The sequence below is a fragment of the Felis catus genome, chromosome A2 (genome assembly GCF_018350175.1).
Source record: "Felis catus isolate Fca126 chromosome A2, F.catus_Fca126_mat1.0, whole genome shotgun sequence".
Taxonomy (NCBI): domain Eukaryota; kingdom Metazoa; phylum Chordata; class Mammalia; order Carnivora; family Felidae; genus Felis; species Felis catus.
The window spans coordinates 17,453,879-17,477,209 of NC_058369.1; the positions used below are offsets into that span (position 1 = coordinate 17,453,879).

Sequence of the window (23,331 nt, forward strand, 5' to 3'; positions counted from 1 at the left end):
TTTAAAAAGCTGCCAACATACTTCTCCAAGTGAAACATCTCTAATTCCTTAAATAGGGCCTCAAGTCACTTAATTTCTACTTTTATCACAAGCCAGACTGTCTTCCTCTGGATAGGCTCTAGATTATCAAGGTCTCTGAAAATGTGGCTCTGAAAAATAACCACAATACCGAAGGTATGAAGTATTATGTTCCCCTCTAAGGGTCCTTATATTTTTAATCCTAAGAATCTATAATCTTCATGCTTCTACCTGACTGAATAATCTCAAAGGCACGGGGGCGCATGTCTGGCTCAGTTAGAGGGGCATACAAATCTTGATCTCGGGATTGTGAGTTCAAGCCCCACCCTGGGGGTAGAGATTCCTTAAATAAGTATTTTTTTAAAAGTCAACAAAGAAGCATGTGAAGAACTACTTTAAAGAACAGTTAATGATAAATATTCAGCTCTACTAATTAAAACGTAATGAAAGGACCTGAACCTTTGGTTATGAGTCAATTCAACAAAGCACCCCTGAAATACATAAGGCATCCATATGAATCCACTTAGTCAAATTTGTAGAACACTTACAGTCTAATCATGACACCATTATTAAAACAGTCAGTGTGTGTCCTCTCTTCTATGTTACAACTTACTTTTTAAAATCATCTGCAGTGCTTATCTGCTATACACCTAGGAGATATATAAATAACTGTGGTATGAAACTGGATGTAGTAAAAACAATACTCAAGATTAAAGTTCAAGTCCTGATTCAGCTACAAATTCGGGATGTGACCTCAAAAAGAAAAAAATTATTCTGGGCCTCAAAGTGGTTGCTTAAGTCCATGAATTTCAATAGCCAATTTACTGTGTGTGTGTGTAAATATATATATATACACATATACATACACATGTATATGTATATGTATATGTATACACATATACATATATATGTATATGTATATGTATATGTATATGTATATGTATATGTATATGTATATATATGTATATATATATATATATATAATTCAATTAAACCTAGAGGCAATGCATTTTCCACTGAAAACACCGATATACCATCAAATCCATATGCACCAAAACTATTCTTTGACTTGGATTATTAGACAATACCTTATTAGTATTTTAAAAGGTACTTATCCTCGTCACATATCTCTTAATTCTCACAACAACCTGTCAGGAAGTTATGATGAGCACTCTGATTTTATACATAAACAGATTCACTGATTTGCCCCAGACCTCTTAGCTATTATGTGATAGCTGAAGACCCAAATCCTGGTCTTTGACATCTGGTCCAGTGCCATTAATACCATAATATAACTGTCTGCCACCGGTAACTGCAGTTTGTTAATTGTGACAAGTCTACCTCAGACCCAGAGCAATTTGTTGTTCAAAGGTGGTCCCCATCCCTGAACTAATGAACTAATAAGCTGGTTGGTTTGCCCATAAGGGACCTCAGCAAGCCTCAGCCATATTAAGTACATACAATTGTTCACAATATCTTTCAATCATTTCTTTTGTTCCTATTATTGTCACCCCCATTTTAGCTTGCTAAAGAACACATGCCTAAGTAGCCTACTGACATGCACTTCTAACTTATACACAGCTCAAGAGAATTACACTAAATAGACAGTGATAGAGTATCAGGCAACTGACTGTATCAGAGAACCTCATTCTTAGTGATCCAATCTTGTCTTCAACTATTAGGTATCTGACTATGCAATACTGATGTCACTATTGTGAAAAGCAGATGTTAAAAGTGAAATTTTGGGGCGCCTGGGTGGCTCAGTCGGTTGAGCGTCCAACTTCAGCTCAAGTCATGACCTCACGGTTTGTGAGTTTGAGCCCCACATCGGGCTCACTGCTGTCAGTGCAGAGCCGGCTTTGGATTCTCTGTCCCCCTGTCGCTTTGCCCCTCCCCCACTCACACTCTCAAAAATGAATAAACATTTATTAAAAGAATAAATAAGTAGGGGCACCTGGGTAGCTCAGTCAATTGGGTGTCCAACTTTGGCCCCCAGTCTGTGGGTTTGAGCCTCATGTCGGACTCTGTGCTGACAGCTAGCCTGAAGCCTGCTTCAGATTCTGTGTCTCCCTCTCTCTCCGTCCATACTCTGCTCACACTCTGTCTCCCTCTCAAAAATAAACATTAAAAAAATAAAGAAAAAGAAAGAAAAAAATTTTAATAAATATAATTTTTAAAGTGAATTTTTTCCATCAAAATAGCAATTTTTTAATGAGCAATTTTTTAAATTATAATTCTCAATGCTAACAAGGGTCTGATGAGATGGTCTTTAAGTAAGAATGTGCAGTCTTCCAGAAAGAAATTTTGCAAAATGCACCAAAAGCTTTACACTTACGTACCTTCTGACCCAGTAATTAAATATATATTTAAGAATCTATCACAATATGGAGACTTACTGGAATCCAATTGGGACCGTCACACATTACTGCTGTTAAGGTCAAATGGTGCATCCCATTTTATTTTACTTCTTACTTTATTTTACTTTTTAATGTTTATTTTTGAGAAAAAGCATGAGCAGGGGAGGGGCAACAAGAGCGGAGGACAAAAGATCCAAAGTGAGCTCTGTGCTGGCTGACAGCAGTAAGTCAAGGTGGGACTCGAACTCATGAACCATGAGCTCATGACCTGAACTGAAGTTGGAATGCTCAACTGACTGAGCCATCCAGGTGTCCCTGGTGCATCCACTTTTAAAAACACTTTTAGTCTGGTAGTTACTGAAGAGATGAAACAGCATTAATTACCATATAATCCAGCAATTCCATTCTTAAGTATATAACCAGGAGATATGAAAACATACATCCACACAAAAACTTGTACATGAATGTTTATAGTAGTATTCACATAGCTAAAAATAGAAACAATTTAAATATCAATCAACTTATGGATAAACACAATGTAGATATCCAGACAATGGAAAATTATGTGCCCATAAAAAGGAATGAAGTACTAATACATGCTACAAGATGAATCGACCTTGAAAACAGTATGCTAACTGAAAGATGTAGGTACAAAAGGCCACCTATTATAATTCTATTTACATGAAATGGCCAGAATAGGCAAATCTGTAAAGAAAGTAGACTAGTGGTGGCCAGGGGTTATGGGGGAGAAGGCAGGGAAGTGATTGCTAATGCATACTAAGTTTCTTTTGGAGTGATGAAATATTCAAAAATTAGATACCAATGATGATAGAATGACTTAGTAAATATATTAAAACCAATGAACGTGTAAATTTTGTGTTGTGTAAATCATCTCAATAAATGTTTCTAAAAAAGAAAATCTATCATAATAAAATCTGAAATATAAACAGATCCTTATGCATAAAACAGCCCAAGATGAAAAATATGTCTTTATTCAATAACAAGGAAAAAATAAATCAGAACCTGTCAATATGATGCAACATTATGCAACCATTAAAGATTAAAGTTTTTTTAAAAAGTTTATTTCTGGGGCACCTGGGTGGCTCCGTCGGTTAAGCGTCCGACTTCGGCTCGGGTCATGATCTCACGGTCCGTGAGTTCAAGTCCCGCGTCGGGCTCTGTGCTGACAGCTTGGAGCCTGGAGCCTGTTTCAGATTCTGTGTCTCCCTCTCTCTCTGCCCCTCCCCTGTTCATGCTCTGTCTCTCTCTGTCTCAAAAATAAACATTAAAAAAAAAAAAAAGTTTATTTCTTTGAGAGCGCACACGAGTGTGGAAGGGGCAGAGAGAAAGGGAGACAGAGAATCCCAAGAAGGCTCCACACTCAGCACAGAGCCTGATATGGGGCTCGATCCCATGAAACAGATTACAACCTGAGCCAAAACCCGTATTTATTAAAAGCTATTGGGTCACCTGGGTGTCTCAGTCGGTAAAGCATCAGACTCTGACTCAGGTCATGATCTCACGGTTCCTGAGTTCGAGCCCCACCTCAGGCTCTGTGCTGACAGCTCAGAGACTGGTGCCTGCTTCAATTCTGTGTGTGTCTCTCTCTGCCCCTCCCCACTCACACTATGTGTCTCTCCCTCTCTCCCTCTCCCTCTCTCTCTCTCTTTCTCTCTCTCTCGCAAAAATAAACAAACATTAAAAAAATGTATTTTTGGGGCACCTGGGTGGCGCAGTCGGTTAAGCGTCCGACTTCAGCCAGGTCACGATCTCGCGGTCCGTGAGTTCGAGCCCCGCGTCAGGCTCTGGGCTGATGGCTCAGAGCCTGGAGCCTGTTTCCGATTCTGTGTCTCCCTCTCTCTCTGCCCCTCCCCCGTTCATGCTCTGTCTCTCTCTGTCCCAAAAATAAATAAACGTTGAAAAAAAAATGTATTTTTAAAAAAGCTATTTAATCTTTGGGGCACCTGGGTGGCCCCATAGATCACATCTTAATTAAATAGAGCAGACTTAATAATACAGGTATATCCCATATCCCTTTACTTCACTACTAGTGCTGAGAAATGGATTAGAGAAGGAACAATTGCATACTCTTGCTTTCTTCATCCATATAACCATGCAGCCTGTGGCTACTTTCAGAAATTTCTAATTTGGCCTAGCCACCATAGTTATCTTGATTGCTGTTGGCACTAAGTTTATTTTAGCACTAAATTTTTACAATGAATACAGTAATTCTCAGCAACCCCATAATTTACATATATTATTCACCACTACCATTACAATTCTTTAAGAAATCACTTTAATAATATAAATTTGCTACTCTTCCCTTTTTTGAAGAAGAGAATGCTTTTTAAAAGCATTTCTTCATATCTACTAATGAAAGGTAGACAGAACAATAAAAATAGAACAGGTCAGATCCTGCCCTTTGACAGCCAATGTTTTGTCTTTCTTGTCTCTCTGTGATTTAGTGATAAGAAGGAAAATGAAAATGAGCAAGCTTAAGTTTACCCAAGAAATAATGCAAACACAAAATTACCAACATAACCAATCATATTATCTTAAATACTCCTAGGTTCATGAATGAACAATTCTGTGAATGAGGACAGAACACATTTCCAGAACATGTATCCCATAGAGAATACATAAAACCAAATTAAGATTCCCATTCCAACACACAGAAGTTTATAATATAAAGTATTCTGGGGGTGCCTAACTGGCTCAGCTGGAAGAGCATGCAACTCTTGATCTTGGGATCATGAGTTTGAGCCTCACACTGAGTGTAGAGATTACTTAATTTTACTTAGCAAAACTTAAAAAAAAAAAAAAAAAAAACCTGCAATCCCTATCGAAATACCACCAGTATTTTTCACAGAGCTAGAACAAACAATCCTAAAATTTGTATGTGACCACAAAAGACCCCAAATAGCCAAAGCAATCCTGAAAAAGAAAAAACCGGAGGCATCATAATTTTGGATTTCAAGCTATATTACAAAGCTGTAGTCATTAAGACAGTAGGACACTGGCACAAAAACAGACACAGAGATCAATGGAATAGAATGGAGATGGGGCGCCTGGGTGGCGCAGTCGGTTAAGCGTCCGATTTTAGCCAGGTCACGATCTCGCGGTCTGTGGGTTCGAGCCCCGCGTCAGGCTCTGGGCTGATGGCTCGGAGCCTGGAGCCCGTTTCCGATTCTGTGTCTCCCTCTCTCTCTGCCCCTCCCCCGTTCATGCTCTGTCTCTCTCTGTCCCAAAAATAAATAAACGTTGAAAAAAAAATTAAAAAAAAAAAAAAAGGAATAGAATGGAGAACCCAGAAATAGACTGAAACCTATATGGTCAACTAATCTTCAACAAAACAGGAAAGAATAGCCAATGAAAAAAAGACGGTCTCTCCAACAAACGGTGATGGGAAAACTGGACAGCGACATGCAGAAGAAGTAAACTGGACCACTTTCTTACACCATGAACAAAAATAAATTCAAAATGAATGAAAGACTTAAATGTGAGACAAGAAACCATCAAAATCCTGAAGGAGAAAACAGCAACCTCTTTGACCTCAGCCAGAGCAACTTCTTACTAGACACAAAACAAACATGAACTATTGAGACTTCATCAAGATAAAAAGCTTCTGCACAGCAGAGGAAACAATCAACAAAACTAAAAGGCAGCCTACAGAATGAGAGAAGATATTTGCAAATGACATATCTGTAAAGGGTTACTGTCCAAAATCTATAAAGAACTTATCAAACTCAACACCCAAAAAACAAGTAACCCAGTTAAGAAATGGGCAGAAGACACAAATAAACATTTTTCCGAAGAAGACATCCAGATGGCTAACAGACACATGAAAAGATGCTCAACATCACTCATCATCAGGGATATACAAATCAAAGCCACAATGAGATACCACCTCACACCTGTCAGAATGGCTAAAATTAACAATACAAGAAACAACAGATGTTGGCAAGGATGCAGAGAAAGCGGAACCTTATTAAAGAAAGGGGAATCCTCTTGCATTATTGGTGGGAATGCAAACTGGTGCAGCCTCTCTGGAGACCAGTATGGAGGTTCCTCAAAAAACTAAAAATAGAGCTACCCTATGATCCAGCAATGGCACTATTAGGTGTTTACCCAAAAGATACAAAAATACAGATCCAAAGGAGTACATGCACCCCAATATTTATAGCAGCATTATCAAAAATAGCCAAACTGTGGAGAGCCCAAAAGTCCATCAACTAATGAATGGATAAAGAAGACATAGTATAAACACACACACACACACACACACACACACAGGAATATTACTCAGCTATCAAAAAGAATGAAATCTTGGGGCGCCTGTGTGGCTCAGTTGGTTGAGCGTCCAACTTCAGCTCAGGTCATGATCTCACAGTCCGTGGGTTCAAGCCCCACGTCAGGCTCTGTGCTGACAGCTCAGAGCTTGGAGGCTGCTTTGGATTCTGTGTCTCCCTCTCTCTCTGCCCCTCCCCTGCTCATGCTCTGTCTCTCTCTGTCTCAAAAATAAATAAAAACATTTTTTAAAAAAATTTTTTAATAAAAAAGGAATGAAATCTTGGGGTGCCTGGGTGGCTCAGTTGGTTAAGTGTCTGACTTCGGCTCAAGTTATGATCTCACAGTTCATGAGTTCAAGCCTAGCACTGGGCTATGTGCTGACAGATCAGAGAGCCTGGGGCCTGCTTTGGAATCTGTGTCTCCCTCTCTCTGCCCCTCCCACATTCATACTGTCTCTCAAGAATAAATAAACATTTAAAAAAATTAAGGGGTGCCTGGGTGGCTCAGTCGGTTGAGCGTCCGACTTCAGCTCAGGTCATGATCTCGCAGTTCATGAGTTCGAGCCCTGTGTCAGGCTCTGTGCTGACAGCTCAGAGCCTGGAGCCTGTTTCAGATTCTGTATTTCCCTCGCTCTCTGCCCCTCCCCCACTCATGCTCTGTCTCTCTCTGTGTGTCAAAAATAAATAAACATTAAAAAAAATTTTTTTTAAACACATTTAAAAAAATTAAGGGGCACCTGGGTGGCTCAGTCAGTTGGGCATCTGACTTCAGCTCAGGTCATGATCTCCCAGTTCATGGGTTCGAGCCCCATGTCAGGCTCTGTGCTAACAGCTCAGAGGCTGGAGCCTGCTTCACATTCTGTGTCTCCCTCTCTCTCTGGCCCTGCCCTGCTTGTGCACTTGCTCTCTTGCTCTCTCTCAAAAATGAATAAACGTTAAAATTTTTTTTTAATTTTTAAAAAACGAATGAAATCTTGTCATTTGCAATGAGATAGATGGAGTTAGAATGCATTTGGTAAGTTAGATAAGTCCATCAGAGAAAACAAATACTGTGTAATTTCACTCATATGTGGAATTTAAGAAACAAAACAGATGAACATATGGGAAAGAGGGGGGGAAAAAACCACAAGAGACTCTTAATGATAGAGAACAAACTACGGGTGGACAGAGGGAAGTGAGTGGGAGTTGGGATGGATGGGTGATGGGTACTAAGGAGAGCACCTATTATGATGAGCACTGGGTGTTGTATGTAAGTGATGAATCACTGAATTTTACTCCGAAGCCAATACTGCACTGTATGTTAACTAGCTAAAATTTAAGTTAAAAAAAAAAAACAAAACTTCTGAGTTAACAAAGTAACAAAGAGTAACTAGAGGCAAGTGTACAGAGGAGACACAGAAGTAAGAAGAATTAACTTTCTTGAACCTCAGGAAACATTTTATAATAGGTAAAAATAGTCTTAACAATACCCCACTTTTCTTCTGTGCCATTTTGCGACATTATGCTACAATGAACTCTACTACAATGGCATTTTTATCCCAGAGTTGTTAACTGACTATACATTTGGTAATAGGGGGAAGAAAATGAAATACAAGTCAGTCTCTGACTTCAAGAGGATCTTGATCCAGTGAAAAGCATATATAGTAAAAAAATAATGTGGAAATGCAAAGAATTCACACATACACAAAACTCTTAAAGATAATAAATTCAGCAAGGTTTGAAAAACACCACATCAATAAACAAAAATCAGTTGTATTTCTATGCACTAGCAATTAGCAATCCAAAAATGAAATTAAGAAAACAGTTCAATTTACCACAGCATCAAAAAGAATAAAATGCTTAGCAATAAATGTAACCAAAGTGCAAGCCTTGTCCACTGAAATCTATAAAACATTACTGAGAGAAATTAAAGAAGACGTAAATAAATGGAAAGATATTCCATGTCCATGGATTGGAAGACAACATTATTAAGATGGCAATTCACTCTAAGGTGATCTATAAATTTAATGCAGTCCCTGTCAAAATTCCAACTGTCTTTTATGCAGAAATAGACAAGCCGATCCTAAAATTCATACAGAAACGCATGGGATCCAGAATACCCAAAACAATCTTGAAAAGAACACAGCTGGAAGACTCACACCTCTTGATTTCAAAACATACTATAATGTCTACAGTAATCAGGACAGTGTGGTACTGACATAAGACATGTAAGTCAATGGAACAGAATTCAGAGTCCAGAAATAACCCCCCACATCTAAGGTCAGGAGATTTTCTTTTTTTTTTTTTTCTTTTTTTTTTCAACGTTTATTTATTTTTGGGACAGAGAGAGAGCATGAACGAGCGAGGGTCAGAGAGAGAGGAAGACACAGAATCGGAAGCAGGCTCTAGGCTCTGAGCCATCAGCCCAGAGCCCGACGCGGGGCTCGAACTCACGGACCGCGAGATCGTGACCTGGCTGAAGTCGGACGCTTAACCGACTGCACCACCCAGGCGCCCCAGGTCAGGAGATTTTCAAAATGAGTGCCAAGACAATTCAATGAGAAAGAAAAGTCTTTTCAACAAACAGTACAAGAACAACTGGATATCCACACGCAAAAAAATTAAGAATTTGGGCCTCTCCCTTACATCATATATAAAAAATAACTCAAAATGCACCAAAAACCTAAATGTATCAACTAAAACTATAAAAGAAAAATAGGCAGAAATCTTTGTGATCTTACAGTAGGCAAGAGATCCTTAGTTGTGACACCTAAAGCACAAGCAACCATGAAAGAAACAAATAAAATAGACTTCATCAAAATTAGAAAGTTTCTCTTTCTCTCCCTCTCTGAAAAATAAGTAAAACTAAAAATTAAAAAAAACTACAGGGGCGCCTGGGTGGCACAGTCGGTTAAGCGTCCGACTTTAGCCAGGTCACGATCTCGCGGTCCGTGAGTTCGAGCCCCGCGTCAGGCTCTGGGCTGATGGCTCGGAGCCTGGAGCCTGTTTCCGATTCTGTGTCTCCCTCTCTCTCTGCCCCTCCCCCGTTCATGCTCTGTCTCTCTCTGTCCCAAAAATAAATAAATGTTGAAAAAAATAAAAATAAAAATAAATTAAAAAATAAAAATTTAAAAAAACTACAAAGTTTTATGCTTCAAAGGATACTATAAAAAAATGAAGAAAACCCACAGAATAGAGAACATATTTGCAAATCATGTATTTAATAAGGTACGTGTGTCTAGAATATAAAGAATTCTTATAATTCCAAAATAAAAACAAAGACCCTAACTCGAAATGGGCAAAGGACCTTAATACTTACTTCCTTAAAGGAGATCTACAAATAGGCAATAAGTACATCAGTCATCAGGGAAATCAAAATCACAATGAGGTATCACTTCACACTCACTACGATGGAATCAAAAACATATAACAAATTGGTGGCTGCCAGAGGCAGAGGGGTGGTAGGTGGGAAAAATAGGTGAAGGGGGTCAAAAGGTGATGATGATGATGATGATGATGATGATGATGATGGAAGGAAGGAAGGAAGGAAGGAAGGAAGGAAGGAAGGAAGGAAGGAAGACAGGAAGAGGGGGACACTAATGAACAAGACTGGCCAGCGAGCAAAAAGTGACTAACAAATCTGGAGGAATCATTTCAAGTGCAAGCCTTAAAGAGTAACTGAGAAATATTTTGAACAACCGTAAGCTATTAAAATTCAGACACTACCCAGCACCAAGTCAAGGATATTGGCTGTCATAGCCATTTTAAAACAGGCTTTTTTTTCTATTGACAGATTAAATCTGGATAGGTTAAACTGTCTCAGCGTAAAGACACATTAATGGATACGGTATGTAATAAAAAAAAAAAAAAACGTTTTTAATTTTTTAAAGACCTATAATAGCCAAGTATTTGTGAGGATGTAGAAAAACTGGACCCCTCATATATTGCTAATGGGAACATAAAATGGTATGGCCACTATAGAAAGCAGTCTGCAGTTCCTCAAAAGGTTAAATATAGAGTTACCATATGACCCAGTAATTCCACTCCTAGGTATATACCCAAGAGAAATAAAAACATATGTCCACACAAAAACTTGTACATAAATGTTCATAGAGGCATTATCATAACAGCTAAAAAGTGGAAACAACCCACTGATGAAAGAACAAAACACCCATACAATGGTGTATTACTCAGCCATAAAAAGGAACGACGTACTGATATGTACTACAATATAAATGAAGGATGAACCTTGAAAACACACTAATGAAAAAAGCCAGACACAGAAGGCCATATATTGTATGATTCCATTTATAGGTTACGTCCAGAATGGGCAAATCCATCAACAGAAATTAGACTTGTGACTGCCAGGGATGGAAGTGGGAGGAGGATGGGAAATGACTGCTTACGGGTTTGGGATCTCTTCTGGGGATGATGCAAATGTTCTAGAATCATATAGTGGTGATGGCTGCACAACACTGAATACACCAAAAACCAAAGTGACTTGTATACTCTAACATGGTAAATTTTATGATGTGAATTATACCTTTTTTTTTAACCTAGAATAACATATGCCCAAAGATATATATTGGTGAAAACACCGAAGAGGAATACTTGACCAGACTAAGAAAATGGTCAGAAAGGCTTTCTAAAGCTGATACCTGAGCTGATACCAAGGAAAAAAGTCTGTAAGTCTGTCTTACCCCATACCCTCTCCCTTTCCCACTCCTCCTTAAATTCAGAAATCATTTACCTATCATCCAAAGGAACATTTATATGCCCAATACAAACTATTTCAATGAAAATATGTTCTACCTATAAAAAAATGAACGAGGGTTCTTGAATTGTCCCAGTGTATTTCTATTCCTAACAGAGAAAATGAGTTAACCAAATGAACATCTGAATAAGAATTTCAGTTTAACAAAAACAGAGCTCAGAGAGAGGAGTCACTTTAGGAAGGAACATTTTTCTTAAGGGTCTCTAACCTCTACTCCCACTCACCACTATCCCCAATCTCCCTAAATGTTTCATTCTTTAAATTATATTCCCTAAGAGCTTTAAGTTTTTCCACAACAGTTTCAACATGTATGGGGGGAAGGGGAGAGCTAATGAGATAAAAGGCATAACTATTTTACATGTGAATCATAAGTCAGAACCTATACTTTGTGATAATAAGCAATCATATAGCCTAACTTCAATCAATAATCAATAACTACCATTAGAAATAACTAGCTGTGACTTCAGAGTTTAAGATGTGAAATATTTAATTATTATTTTGCACACAAACTAGAGTAGAAACTGAGAACCAAAACCTTTGAAAACACTTAAGTAATAAAAGTCAGAAGCAAGGAGAAAATAAAGTTAAGTTTTGTCTCTAATTACATACTACTAGGAACTGATCATGGCACTCTCTAGGTGAACATTTTCTTAACTTATTCAAATCAAAATATAGAAAGAACATATCAAAATTACAGATATAGGAAGGGTAACAAAGGCACAGGATAATAGAATCAGGATTCAAAAAGTCTCCTTTGGAACAATAGACAGAAATTGGACTTACAGAAAGAAAATACGTGTAAAAAAGTCCAACACAGAATCAGAAAGCCAACCAATCAAGAATGAAGATTTGGGGGGCACCTGGGTGGCTGTTGGTTAAGCATCCCACTTCAACTAAGGTCATGATTTTGTGGCTGGTGAGTTCGAGCCCTGTGTCGGGCTCTGTGCTGAGAGCTCAGAACCTGGAGCCTGCTTCAGATCTTTGTCTCCCTCTCTCTGCCCCTTCCCCGCTCACACTCTCTCTCTCAAAAATAAACATTTTTTAGGGGTGCCTGGGTGGCTCAGTTGGTAAGTGTCCGACTTCGGCTCAGGTCATGATCTTGCGGTCCATGAGTTCAAGCCCTGCGTCGGGCTCTGTGCTGACAGCTCAGAGCCTGGAGTCTGTTTCAGATTCTGTGTCTCCCTCTCTCTCTGACCCTCCCCCATTCATGCTCTGTCTCTCTCTGTCTCAAAAACAAATAAACATTAAAAAAAAATTTTTAAAACAAACATTTTTTAAAAATTTAAAAAAAAAAAAGAATGAAGATTTGGGTTAACACAGCTCTAGAGAAAAAGACTTAGAGGTGAGCTTACTGACAAGTAAGTATAAGCTAACACTGAAAAGTGGATATTGAAAGAAAGAAAACAATTATTTTACTTATTTTTTTTTAACGTTTACTTATTTTGAGAAAGAGAGAGTGCAAGTGGGAGAGGGGGCAGAGAGAAAGAGGGAGAGAGAGAGAATCCCAAGCAGGCTCCGTGCTGTCAGCACAGAGCGTGACGTGGGGCTCAATCCCACAAACTGTGCAATCACAACCTGAGCCAAAATCAAAGTCCAATGCTTAACCAACTGAGCCACTCAGATGCCCTGAAAAAAATTATTTTAAGGCACCAATGATGAAAAAGTGGTAAGCTCCCCAAGGGAAGGGATCATTCTGAATTCCTTAATCACTTCATTTCTAGGGCTTAACACAATACCTGGATCAGACCATACGATCTGTAGCATGTCCACAAGTCGATGCCCAACATAATAAAAGGTTTAGAAAGCACATTTCATAAGAGGTGGCTAGGGGAAAAAACTGTTTAGTCTGGGAAAAACTTAAGTGAGACAAAATAATTCCAGAAAAGGAATTATACTTGCTGTCAACATTGTCAAAAGTTAAAAAAAAAATCTAAAAACCAGGAACTTCTTTAATTAAAAGGAGCAATCCCACCAAGAAGGGATAAAGGAGGACCTGTAGTTAAGATACTTGATAGGAAGAGTCTGCTTTGCATGGGATCAAGCATAGCACTAGGAGTGAGACTAGGTCATCAATTCCAGCTGCCGTCACTCACTTCCTGTTTGGCCAAGGGCAAATGACATCACCTCTCCACTTAAGCTAAAAAACAATAATTTAAAATACCAATATTACAGGAGTATAATTTGAATTAGTTAACGATTGCAAAATACTTGGGAAATTTACTTTATGTGATAACAAAAATTGCATTTTCCTATTTTACACATACACTACGGCTGAATAGTTAAATAAATCTATTATAAATAACAAGAGCCAAGTTTCTCACTGTCAGAGAAAGAAGTTACAAAGAGGCAAGGAGAGGAATGCTAGAATAAACCTGTGGTACTGGACTAGAGTCAGAGAGACCAGTATGAGTGCATGTTCACATTCATATCCAGACAGATATGGAAATAAACACAAATATGTATGTACACCTGGGCCAGTACACACACACGTATTTCCTAGCTCTGCCCTCTAGGATGGCCTAGAAGCAGTGACAGCTCAGCATTAGTGAGTACACCTAGTTCATTTAGAAACCAGATCCTCGTTTCTAAATATTTTCTTCCAATAAAAGAAACCAGGGCTCCTTGGAGAAATGGCCGATTCTAGGGCTGGGGCAGGGAAATACAAGATGAGACTGGAGCACCTTGCAGCATCAGGAAGTAAAAAGTGCTCCAAAAAAAAGAAAAGAGGAACATATCAAAAACACCTAAGTGTCAAATGGCCAAAGCCAGAAGAATGTGAGCAACAACATACAGTATTACAACCCAAAGAAAAAAATAAATATTCGTGAATCCATACTGATATAAATGAGTAACTAAATAAACCAGGGGCAGGGGTAGAAGGGAGTGTACAATCTTTCTTACAGAAGAATTCCAAATAATAAATGTAGAAGGAACGAGGGAAATAGAAAGTCACCACTACAATTACACACTAATTGCTGCTGCAGGCAAATTTCACTGATGAATGCTAAAATTAGTGGATGAAACTCAGATCTTTGTATAGCCTCAAACCTCCCCCAAAATAGTTATGAATCACTGTGGGTGATTTGAACTCAGACACAAATTCTTTGACACTCATTCCTTCAAGAGGTAGAGCTTCATTTCCTTCCCCCAGAAATGGGCTTGACTTGATGACTCATTTCTAGCTTCTAACAAATAAAGTAAGGAAATGGAAAAACAGTCACTTTAGTGAAACCAAGAAGATACTACCTTAATCAAATTATCAGGTTAACATCAGTAATAAGTCACACTGATATCAGATATCCCCTGATATGCAATATGATGTGACAAGAAGGGCATACCATCTCTGGTATTCTTCCCCAAAATGCACAACTTCAGGCTAATCATGCGAAAATACCTGAAAACCCAATTCAGGAACATTCTACAAATAACTGCTACTCTTCACAGGTGTCAAGGAGAGAAAGGCAAGGAGAAGCTAAGAAACTGTCACAGATTGTCAGAAACTAGGGAAATAAGACATCTAAATACAATGTGGTATCCTGGATCAGATCCTATAATAGAAAAAGAGCATCACTCTGGAAAAACAAGGGAAATGAGAGAAAAGCCTATAATTTACTTCATAATATGGAACTAATACTCATTTCTCTTTTTTAAGTTTATTTTTATTTATTTTGAAAGAGAAATAGAGAGCAACTGGGGGAGGGGCAGAGAGAGAGAGACAAAATCCCAAGCAGGCTGTCAGTGCAGAGGCCAAGGTGGGGCTCAAACTCATGAACCATGAGATCATGACCTGAGCCGAAGTCAAGAGTCAGACCCTTAACAAAAATGAGCCACCCAGGCACCCCAACTAATATTGGTTTCTTAATTTTGATAAATGTATCATGGTTACATAAAATGTTAAAATTAAGGAAAGCTAGATGAAGTTTTGTACTATCTTTACAACTCTTCTGTAAACCTAAAGTTACTCAAAATAAAATATTTTTTATTTTTTTAAATGTTTAAGTTTTTAGAGAGAAAGAGTGTGCATGCTACGTGAGCAGCAGAGGAACAGAGAGAAGGGGAGAGAGAATCCCAAACAGGCCCCGTGCTGTCATCACAGAGCCTGATTCGGGGATTAATCCCAAGAACCATGAAATGACCTGAGCTGAAATCAACAGTCAACACTTAATCCACTGAGCCACCCAGGCCTGCCTCAGTTTCCTTCTCAAATGGACCAAATCAAATGAACCACCAAGATAACTTCCATTGGGTCAAAATGCTTCTCAAGATTTTCTTACATTTTGGGGCGCCTGGGTGGCGCAGTCGGTTAAGCGTCCGACTTCAGCCAGGTCACGATCTCGCGGTCCGTGAGTTTGAGCCCCGTGTCGGGCTCTGGGCTGATGGCTCAGAGCCTGGAGCCTGTTTCTGATTCTGTGTCTCCCTCTCTCTCTGCCCCTCCCCCGTTCATGCTCTGTCTCTCTCTGTCCCAAAAATAAATAAACGTTGAAAAAAAAAAATTTAAGATTTTCTTACATTTTAAGGAAACATAAAACCTGCACATCAACTAACCATGCTTAATATTTAAAAAAAGAAGGAGGGGTGCCTGGGTGGCCCATTCAGTTAAATGTCTGACTTTGGCTCAGGTCATGATCCCTGCACTGGGCTCTGTGCTGACAGCTCACAACCTAGAGCCTGCTTCAGATTCTGTGTCTCCCTCTCTCTCTGCCCCTCACCTGCTAGCACTGGCTTGCTCGCTCTCTCTCTCTCTCCCTCTCTCTCAAATATAAACAAACATTTTTTTAAAAAATAATAGAAAAAAAAAAAGAATGGGGTACCTGGTTGGTTCAGTCAGTGGAGCATATACATGACTCTTGATCTCAAGGTCATGAGTTTGAGCCCCATGTTGGGGGCAGAGATTACTTAAAATAATAATAATAAAAAAGGGGGGGGGAAAGAAGAGGAGGAGAAGAAGGAAGAGAAGGAGAAAGAGGAAGAGGACAATGGAGAAAAGCAATGCCTAAATTTGAAGTGTCAACCTCACAAATTTAAAGAGATAAAAGACGGATCGCCAAATTCAAAAACAAAATTGGGAAAAAGAACAAGACACTGAAATCAAAAAGAACTCACTCTCTCTGACTAAAGCTAACCCACTTAACCTGATGTAAGAAAGAGGTTCAAACCACACAAGTGCCCCTTCACACAGGGGAACACGTACTTCCATACATACCCCCAATCCATAACCGAAATAAATATCACAAGGCAGTATCTTTCCCAGCTCTCAAACCATTTCAAGCAAGCTTGGGAAACCTGTCCTACTCTCCCCTGAAAGCCAGAGTATGTAATTAAAAAAGTTTTCAGGGGCGCCTGGGTGGCGCAGTCGGTTAAGCGTCCGACTTCAGCCAGGTCACGACCTCGAGGTCCGTGAGTTCGAGCCCCGCGTCAGGCTCTGGGCTGATGGCTCAGAGCCTGGAGCCTGTTTCCGATTCTGTGTCTCCCTCTCTCTCTGCCCCTCCCCCGTTCATGCTCTGTCTCTCTCTGTCCCCAAAATAAAATAAAATAAAATAAAAAAACGTAAAAAAAAATAAAAAAGTTTTCATACCCTCAAAAAAACAAAAAGTAAAGATAGAGCTAAGCCACCTAGACATAATAAAATCCAGGTGCTTCCTTCACTGTCAAGCAAACAATGGAAAATGATGTTAACATGTAAGGTAAGGTTATTTGTAATTTTGAGAATTTTAACACAGATAAATATATGCTGAGATATGAAGAGAATAACTTACACACACACACACACACACACACACGCACACACACACACACACACACAACTGAGACAAAGTGGGAAAACGTTTTTAGAATCTTCCCAGCACTGTCAAACATCAATATATGTGTTCACACAATTGGGAGAAGAAGGAAGACTCACTAGGTTTCAGTAATTTGATTAAAACATCCGCCTAAAGGGGCACCTGGGTGGCTCAGTCGGTTAAGCGGCCGACCTCGGCTCAGGTCATGATCTCGCGGTCCATGAGTTTGAGCCCCGGGTCAGGCTCTGTGCTGACCGCTCAGAGCCTGGAGCCTGTTTCAGATTCTGTGTCTCCCTCTCTCTGACCCTCCCCCATTCATGCTCTGTCTCTCTGTCTCAAAAATAAATAAACGTTAAAAAAATAAAAATCCGCCTAAAAACATCCAGGGCCCTTAGTTCCCATTCTATAATCAACTGCCTTTTTATTACTGATTTGGCTGCCCAGAAACAAAGGAGGTGCCAGTGGATAATTAATTCCAATTGTGTACATGGCACTTTATACTTTCCATGTAAATAAACTGGTATCTGGTTTATCAGTCTCTAGCGAGATTACTTTGCATGAATAAATTCTCAAGCACTTGAGTCACCCCAGTGTGAATCAAAAATTTCAAGTTTCTGAACTACTGGGGGGAGGGGAGGGCAGAGAGGGTCAGAGAGACCTTGATATGGATGCCACTTCTGATACTTAACTATCTGTGTGACTCCTTATTCCTGTCAGTCTCAATTTCCCCATCTGTAAATAAATACCTACTAGTGCCCGGAAGATAGCAAGTGCTCAAAAGGTGACAGCTTTATTATTTTTAAGCCAAATGTGAGAGGAAGACTACCAGTGATAGAGAAACATTTCATTTGAAAAGTAGCCTGAACCATCAAACCGCTTCAAGTTTTGAAAGACACGGGGGGGGGGGGGGGGGGGGGGGGGGGGGGAATGTGCCATCCCAGAGAGGTGTGAGAAGAGCAAAGTTAAAAAGTTGCAAGTACCGGCTGCCTTGTACAGTTCTCGCTTAGCAACTCCAATGTTGTCTACCAAACACCCAGCCGGTAATAGTTAGAGCATGACAACTGTTCACTCTAAATCCATGTGCTCAGCTTGGATTCAGGACTGATTTATAAAAATAGCTGTTGCTGCTGCTCTTTGAATCTCTTTGAGCTGATGACTGGGCAGTGTTACCCTATAGGCCTAGAGCAGCTGTATTCCCTCACCACACCCATTTCTCTCCCTACCCGGCAGAGCTGACGGCACCCCCCCCCCCATCTCTGCAGCATACTATTCTCCCTCTTCCTGGGCTGAGTGAGCAAATTACAAGCACAAATATCCCCTGATGCAATGCCACAACCATCCCTGGGAAAGCGCAGTGGCAGTTGCCAAAAGCTCAGCAGCAGGGAAACGGGCGGGAGACACACACACACACACACACACACACACACACACACACACACACACACGAAACACTGCAATGCTATGCAGCCAGGGAGAGGGAATCGAGAGGCCCTAGGGAGCAATACTGTAACCGAACCAGAGGAGGGAAAGGAGAAAGGGGGTTTCCAGAAGAAAGCTGGGTAACACTAACCTTCCCGAGAAGCACGTTTCACCCCAGGTTTGGGTCCTAAAACACAAAACGAGGCGTAATCACTGCCTCCTCCGAAAAGAAGTAAATGCATTTAATTTACACGTTCCTGTGTGGAAGCAAAAACCCCAACGTTCCCCCACGGGGTAATTTCACCAAAAAAGAGTTCAGGCAACACACCAGCGGAGAGCCTGGTCCAAGTGCTAAACCACCATCTCGGTTCGGGGTAACGTTTCCAACTGCCCCTTCCCGGTCCCAGTCCCAATCCTCCCATCCCCATACTTACTTCGCCTTCTCGCAGCCACACACTTAGTCCCCCAACCCAACGCTTAGTCTGCCCAGTGCCGGAGAGGACGCGCGCAGGGAGCCTAGGCTGGGGCCCGGTTCTCCAGACCGCCCCTCAGCCCCGCCCGTAACCCGGGACTGGGCACGCTCTCTAGCTCGCATCAGCTCCACCTCAACTGACCCCCACAAAGCCTCACGGAACGACCTCTGAGTTTTCCTACGTCCCCGAGCCCCACCCAGGGCCCCAGACCGCAGCCGACCCTCGCTCCCCGAGCGCAGCCCCATCCCGAGCCCGAGGCGTGCCGCTCAGCCCCACGCTCCAGACGCCCGAAGCCGGTCCTCTCAGCCCGCTCGGCCCCAAGGGGCCCCGGGATCGCGCCCCGAAGCCTAGAAAGATCACGCCCTCAGGCCCCCTGCCCTCCCGCCCCCGCGTCCCGCAGGCCCGCGGCCACCGCCCTTCCCCGCCCCGGGCGGGCCTTGCGGGGTCCCGGGCAGCCGCAGAGAGCGGCTCGGGCAGCCCCCGGGAGAATGGAGAGGCCGCCCCTCCGATCGGGCCCCGCCTGTCGCCGCACCTACCCGCCGCCGCCGCGTCGGAGCCGAAGCCGGAGGGAGCCGGGAGAGGGCCGGGAGGAGCCGGGAGGAGCCGGGAGAAGTCGGGAGGAGCCGGAGCCACCGAGCAAGCCCGTGGGGCGGGGCGCAGGGAGGCGGCCGCTTCCTCGTCGCTCTCTTGAGGGCCGGCGCGGGGGCGGGGCGCCGCCACCGCCTATCCCGCGGGCGCCGCGGCTCCGACCAATAAGCGCAGTGAGGGGGCGGGCGGAGGGCTGTGGCAAGCCAATGGGCGCCGGCCCCGCCGCCTCGACCTCGCAGTGGTAGCGGCGCGAGCGAAGGGCCGTTGGGGCGAGGTACGCATGGGGGCTTCAGACTCCCCTCTCCCGCCCGCTAGGGCCCGGGCGGTCGGCGGGCACAGCGACCGCCGCCGCTGTCCTGTGCTGGACGTTGCTTTCTTTCAGAACTTGGGTACCTGGAACTGGGAGGATGCGAGCAGCCGGGCACACGCGGCCGGGCCCGGGTCTCCCCGCCCGCGGGGCCTGCGGGCTCTGTGATGTAACCTGGGAGGGGCGCGGGGCGGGGCCTAGGGCGCGGGCCAGCTGGTCGCGGGAAGGAACCGTAGGGGGACAGGGACGTGGGGGTGGGGCCTCTCCAGGGCTGCGCTGCCACCAGCCACAAGTGACGTTGCTGGTTCAAGTTGAAATGTGCTGTAGGTGTAGACTACACACCGAATTTCCGAGACTCAGTAGAAAACATATATAAAAATCTCATAATTTTATATTGATTATAAACTGGATAGTTGATTACAAAATTGGTTACAGTTTTAGATATATTTGGTTAAATAAAACACATTTAGAATAATTTCATGGGGCACCTGAGTGGCTCAATCGGTTCAGCCTCCTCTTGATTTCTGTTCAAGCCTTGATACCAGGAAAATGATTTGGGGATCAACCTTAGGTGGGGCTCTGTGCTGAGCGCGGAGCCAGCTTGGGATTCTGTCTCCTTCTCTCTGCCCCTCTCCCGCTTGTGCTCTCTCTCCCTCTCTTTCAAAAACAAATAAGCATTTTTAAAAATAATTTTTGTTTGTTTGTTTGCTTTTTAAAATATGGCCGCTAAACTTAAAATCCCTATTTGGCTCGCGATATATTTCTGCTGGATAGCAGTGGTTCAGAAGGAAAAGGGACAGCTAACGCCTCTTGAGTGCTTATTATGTCCCAAACACTCTTGTAGGTACGTGACACCCAATAACTCATTTAGTTGCCAAAACAATGCTTTATAATTGGTATCAATGGTCCCATTCTCATTTTACAGATGAGAAACAAATACAAGTTTAGTAATTTATCTAATGACCACAAGCCAGCAATCAAGTGTGGTGCTTTTAACTCAGGCAACCAGGCACTGGGACATGTAGTCAGTTAACCTGTAGAGCAGGCTGGTAACCAGAAAGAACACTGGACTTGGTTGAAAGCCCTGGTTCAAGGTCAGCCCTGCTACTTTGTGTGTAACTTTGGGAAATTAAGCTTTAATTGCCTTAGTAAAAAATGAGATAATGCAAGTCACCAGCCTGTCATAGCCCCTGTTACGGTGACCTAGAGGTAGCATAGTGAGGTAAACTTGGACTCTGGACCCTGAGTCCCTGTGTGCAAATCTGGGAACTGCAACCTACAAGTTATGTGAGCTTACGGGAGATTTTTAATCTCTCTGTACCTCAGTTTCCTTAACTGTAAAATGAATAATAGTCACACCTACCTTATTAGGGTTGTTAGGCAGATCAAATGTGTTGATATAAATAAAGTACTTAGCTTGGTGCCTAGCACTTAGCAAGCATTTACAGAGTACTACTCAGAATGACTTTAAAGAAGCATTTATAGCCTATACAAATATGAAGGAATGAAGGATAAAAGGATAAGTGGAAAATGTATAGAACTATGAATTTGGAGCCCTGGAAAGAACTTTAGGCCAATCACGGAGAACTGAAATGACTAATTAATAAGGCAGGTGTCCTGGGACCAAACTCAAAGTTTTTCCCCTCTTTCACACCCAGACTCCAGAGCAGGGGAACTACCATTGCAAGCCTGAATTCATTCATCCGACAGATACTGAATGATGATCTGCACATCAGAAAAGGCCACACAGTGAGGGGCATTTATAAAAAGGTAAATAAAATAGGTTTCCTGTCCTGATGAAATTAGCATTATTTCATACCAAAGCCCACAGATTTTGTCCAAGCATGCACTTAACTGTTATAAGGAAAACACACAGGTGGGAGCTTCAAAAGTTACTCTGATCCTTCCTGCTGCCTGGAGTAGCCAGCCCCAATGCCTGTCCTGGGGCTTCAAGAATAGAATAAGCTGTGAGCTCCTTAGAAGTCAGAAGGCTGGGAAAATTCAAAAGTGTTGGAATCTTCCATTCCTTCTTTAAGGTGATAAAGTCACCATGTTTTATGTATCCCAAGCTAGACACTCAAAAGTCATTCTCAGTTATTCCCTCCCTTCTCCCCACCTCAGGCCTACCAGATACTCCTTCTGCCTCAGAAACATCTCCACCAACACTGATGCTGTTCTGGTTCAGTCCCTTTTCTCTTTCCTGCCACAGCTACTTCCAAGCCCTCCCTCCCACCTGCTTCAGTCCAAGTTACACAATTTAGGCACCACCCTCTCCAGTTCATACACATCGTCCTGCACCCATTCTCTGCCTATCACAGCACTCACCACATATGTGGTAATTTTTGTGTAAACATGCATCTGCCCTAGTAGATTTTTTTCTCGAAGTACAGGTTCATTCTGTTTCCCCACCTCCAGATTTAACATAAACTTCTTTTTTTTTAATGTTTATTTATTTATTTTGAGAGAGAGAGAGAGCCGGCGCACATGCATGGGCTCTTGGGAGGAGCAGAGAGAGAGGTGGAGGGAAAGAAAGAGAGAATCCCAAGCAGGCTCCCGTGCTCAGCGTGGAGCCTGACATGGGGCTCAATCTCACAACCGTGAGATCATGACCTGAGATGAAATCAAAAGTCAGGTGCTTAACCGACTGAGCCACCCAGGCGCCCCAAAACTTTACAACTTTTAGAAGAAAATACGTTTATGGAGATACCTTGATGCTCTCAAGGTAGGGACCTCTGGCTGAAATTTCCTGGTACAAACACTTATCAGATAAATACGCAATATTTACATACCAATTATTATCATAATTTACAATGTTTATGTTAGAATTCCCTAGGGACAGGGAAATAAAAGTACATGGATTAGGATTTGAATAGGATAGAGTCGTAGAATTAAGAGCCAGAAGGGTTTTTTGGGGTCATTTAGCCTAAACCATTTTCAGGTGAGGTAACTGATACATGTCAAAGACCCACAAATAAGTGGCAGAATCCAAACTTGAACCTATTTTCTGATTCTCAGGCAGGAGTTTGTTGCACCCACCCCTTCTTTCATCTTTAAGATGCTGTAGCAAAGGGGTGCCTGGCTGGCTCAGTCAGTTAAGCGTCAGACTTCAGCTCAAGTCATGATCTCACGGTTTGTGAGTTCGAGCCCCACGTCAGGCTCTGTGCTGACAGCTCCGAGCCTAGAGCCTCCTTCAGATTCTGTGTCTCCCTCTCTCTCTCTGCCCCTCCCCTGCTCACACTGTGTCTCTCTCTTTCAAAAATAAATAAACATTAAAAATTTAAAAATAAAATAAAATGGTGTAGCATAGGGGTGCCGGGCTGGCTCAGTCAGCAACTCTTGATCCTGGG

At 42.0% G+C, this 23,331-nt stretch overlaps 1 protein-coding gene and 1 long non-coding RNA gene across 24 annotated transcripts in view; one reads left to right on the forward strand and one right to left on the reverse strand.

Moving 5' to 3' along the window:
• MAP4 (microtubule associated protein 4) overlaps positions 1-23,331 on the reverse strand; it is a 207,249-nt gene that overhangs the window by 174,741 nt on the left and 9,177 nt on the right. For 17 of the 21 annotated variants that reach the window (XM_045049603.1, XM_045049578.1, XM_045049587.1 and 14 more), the window contains exons 1-2: positions 19,626-19,686; positions 18,768-18,803 (exon numbers count right to left, since the gene is read on the reverse strand). The exons of 1 other annotated variant lie outside the window; for it this stretch is intronic. The gene's annotated coding sequence lies outside the window, so the exon portion shown is untranslated. Of the gene's footprint in view, positions 1-18,767; positions 18,804-19,050; positions 19,260-19,625; positions 19,750-23,331 lie in introns of those variants that run through there. 3 more of the 21 variants (XM_045049557.1, XM_045049551.1, XM_045049562.1) reach the window with 3 other exon arrangements.
• Positions 19,859-23,331, forward strand: part of LOC105261359 — a 57,672-nt gene continuing 54,199 nt past the window's right edge. For all 3 annotated transcript variants that reach the window (XR_002150648.3, XR_006592276.1, XR_891307.4), the window contains exons 1-2: positions 19,859-19,951; positions 21,643-21,754. This is a non-coding gene — a long non-coding RNA (uncharacterized LOC105261359). The remainder of the gene's footprint in view (positions 19,952-21,642; positions 21,755-23,331) is intronic.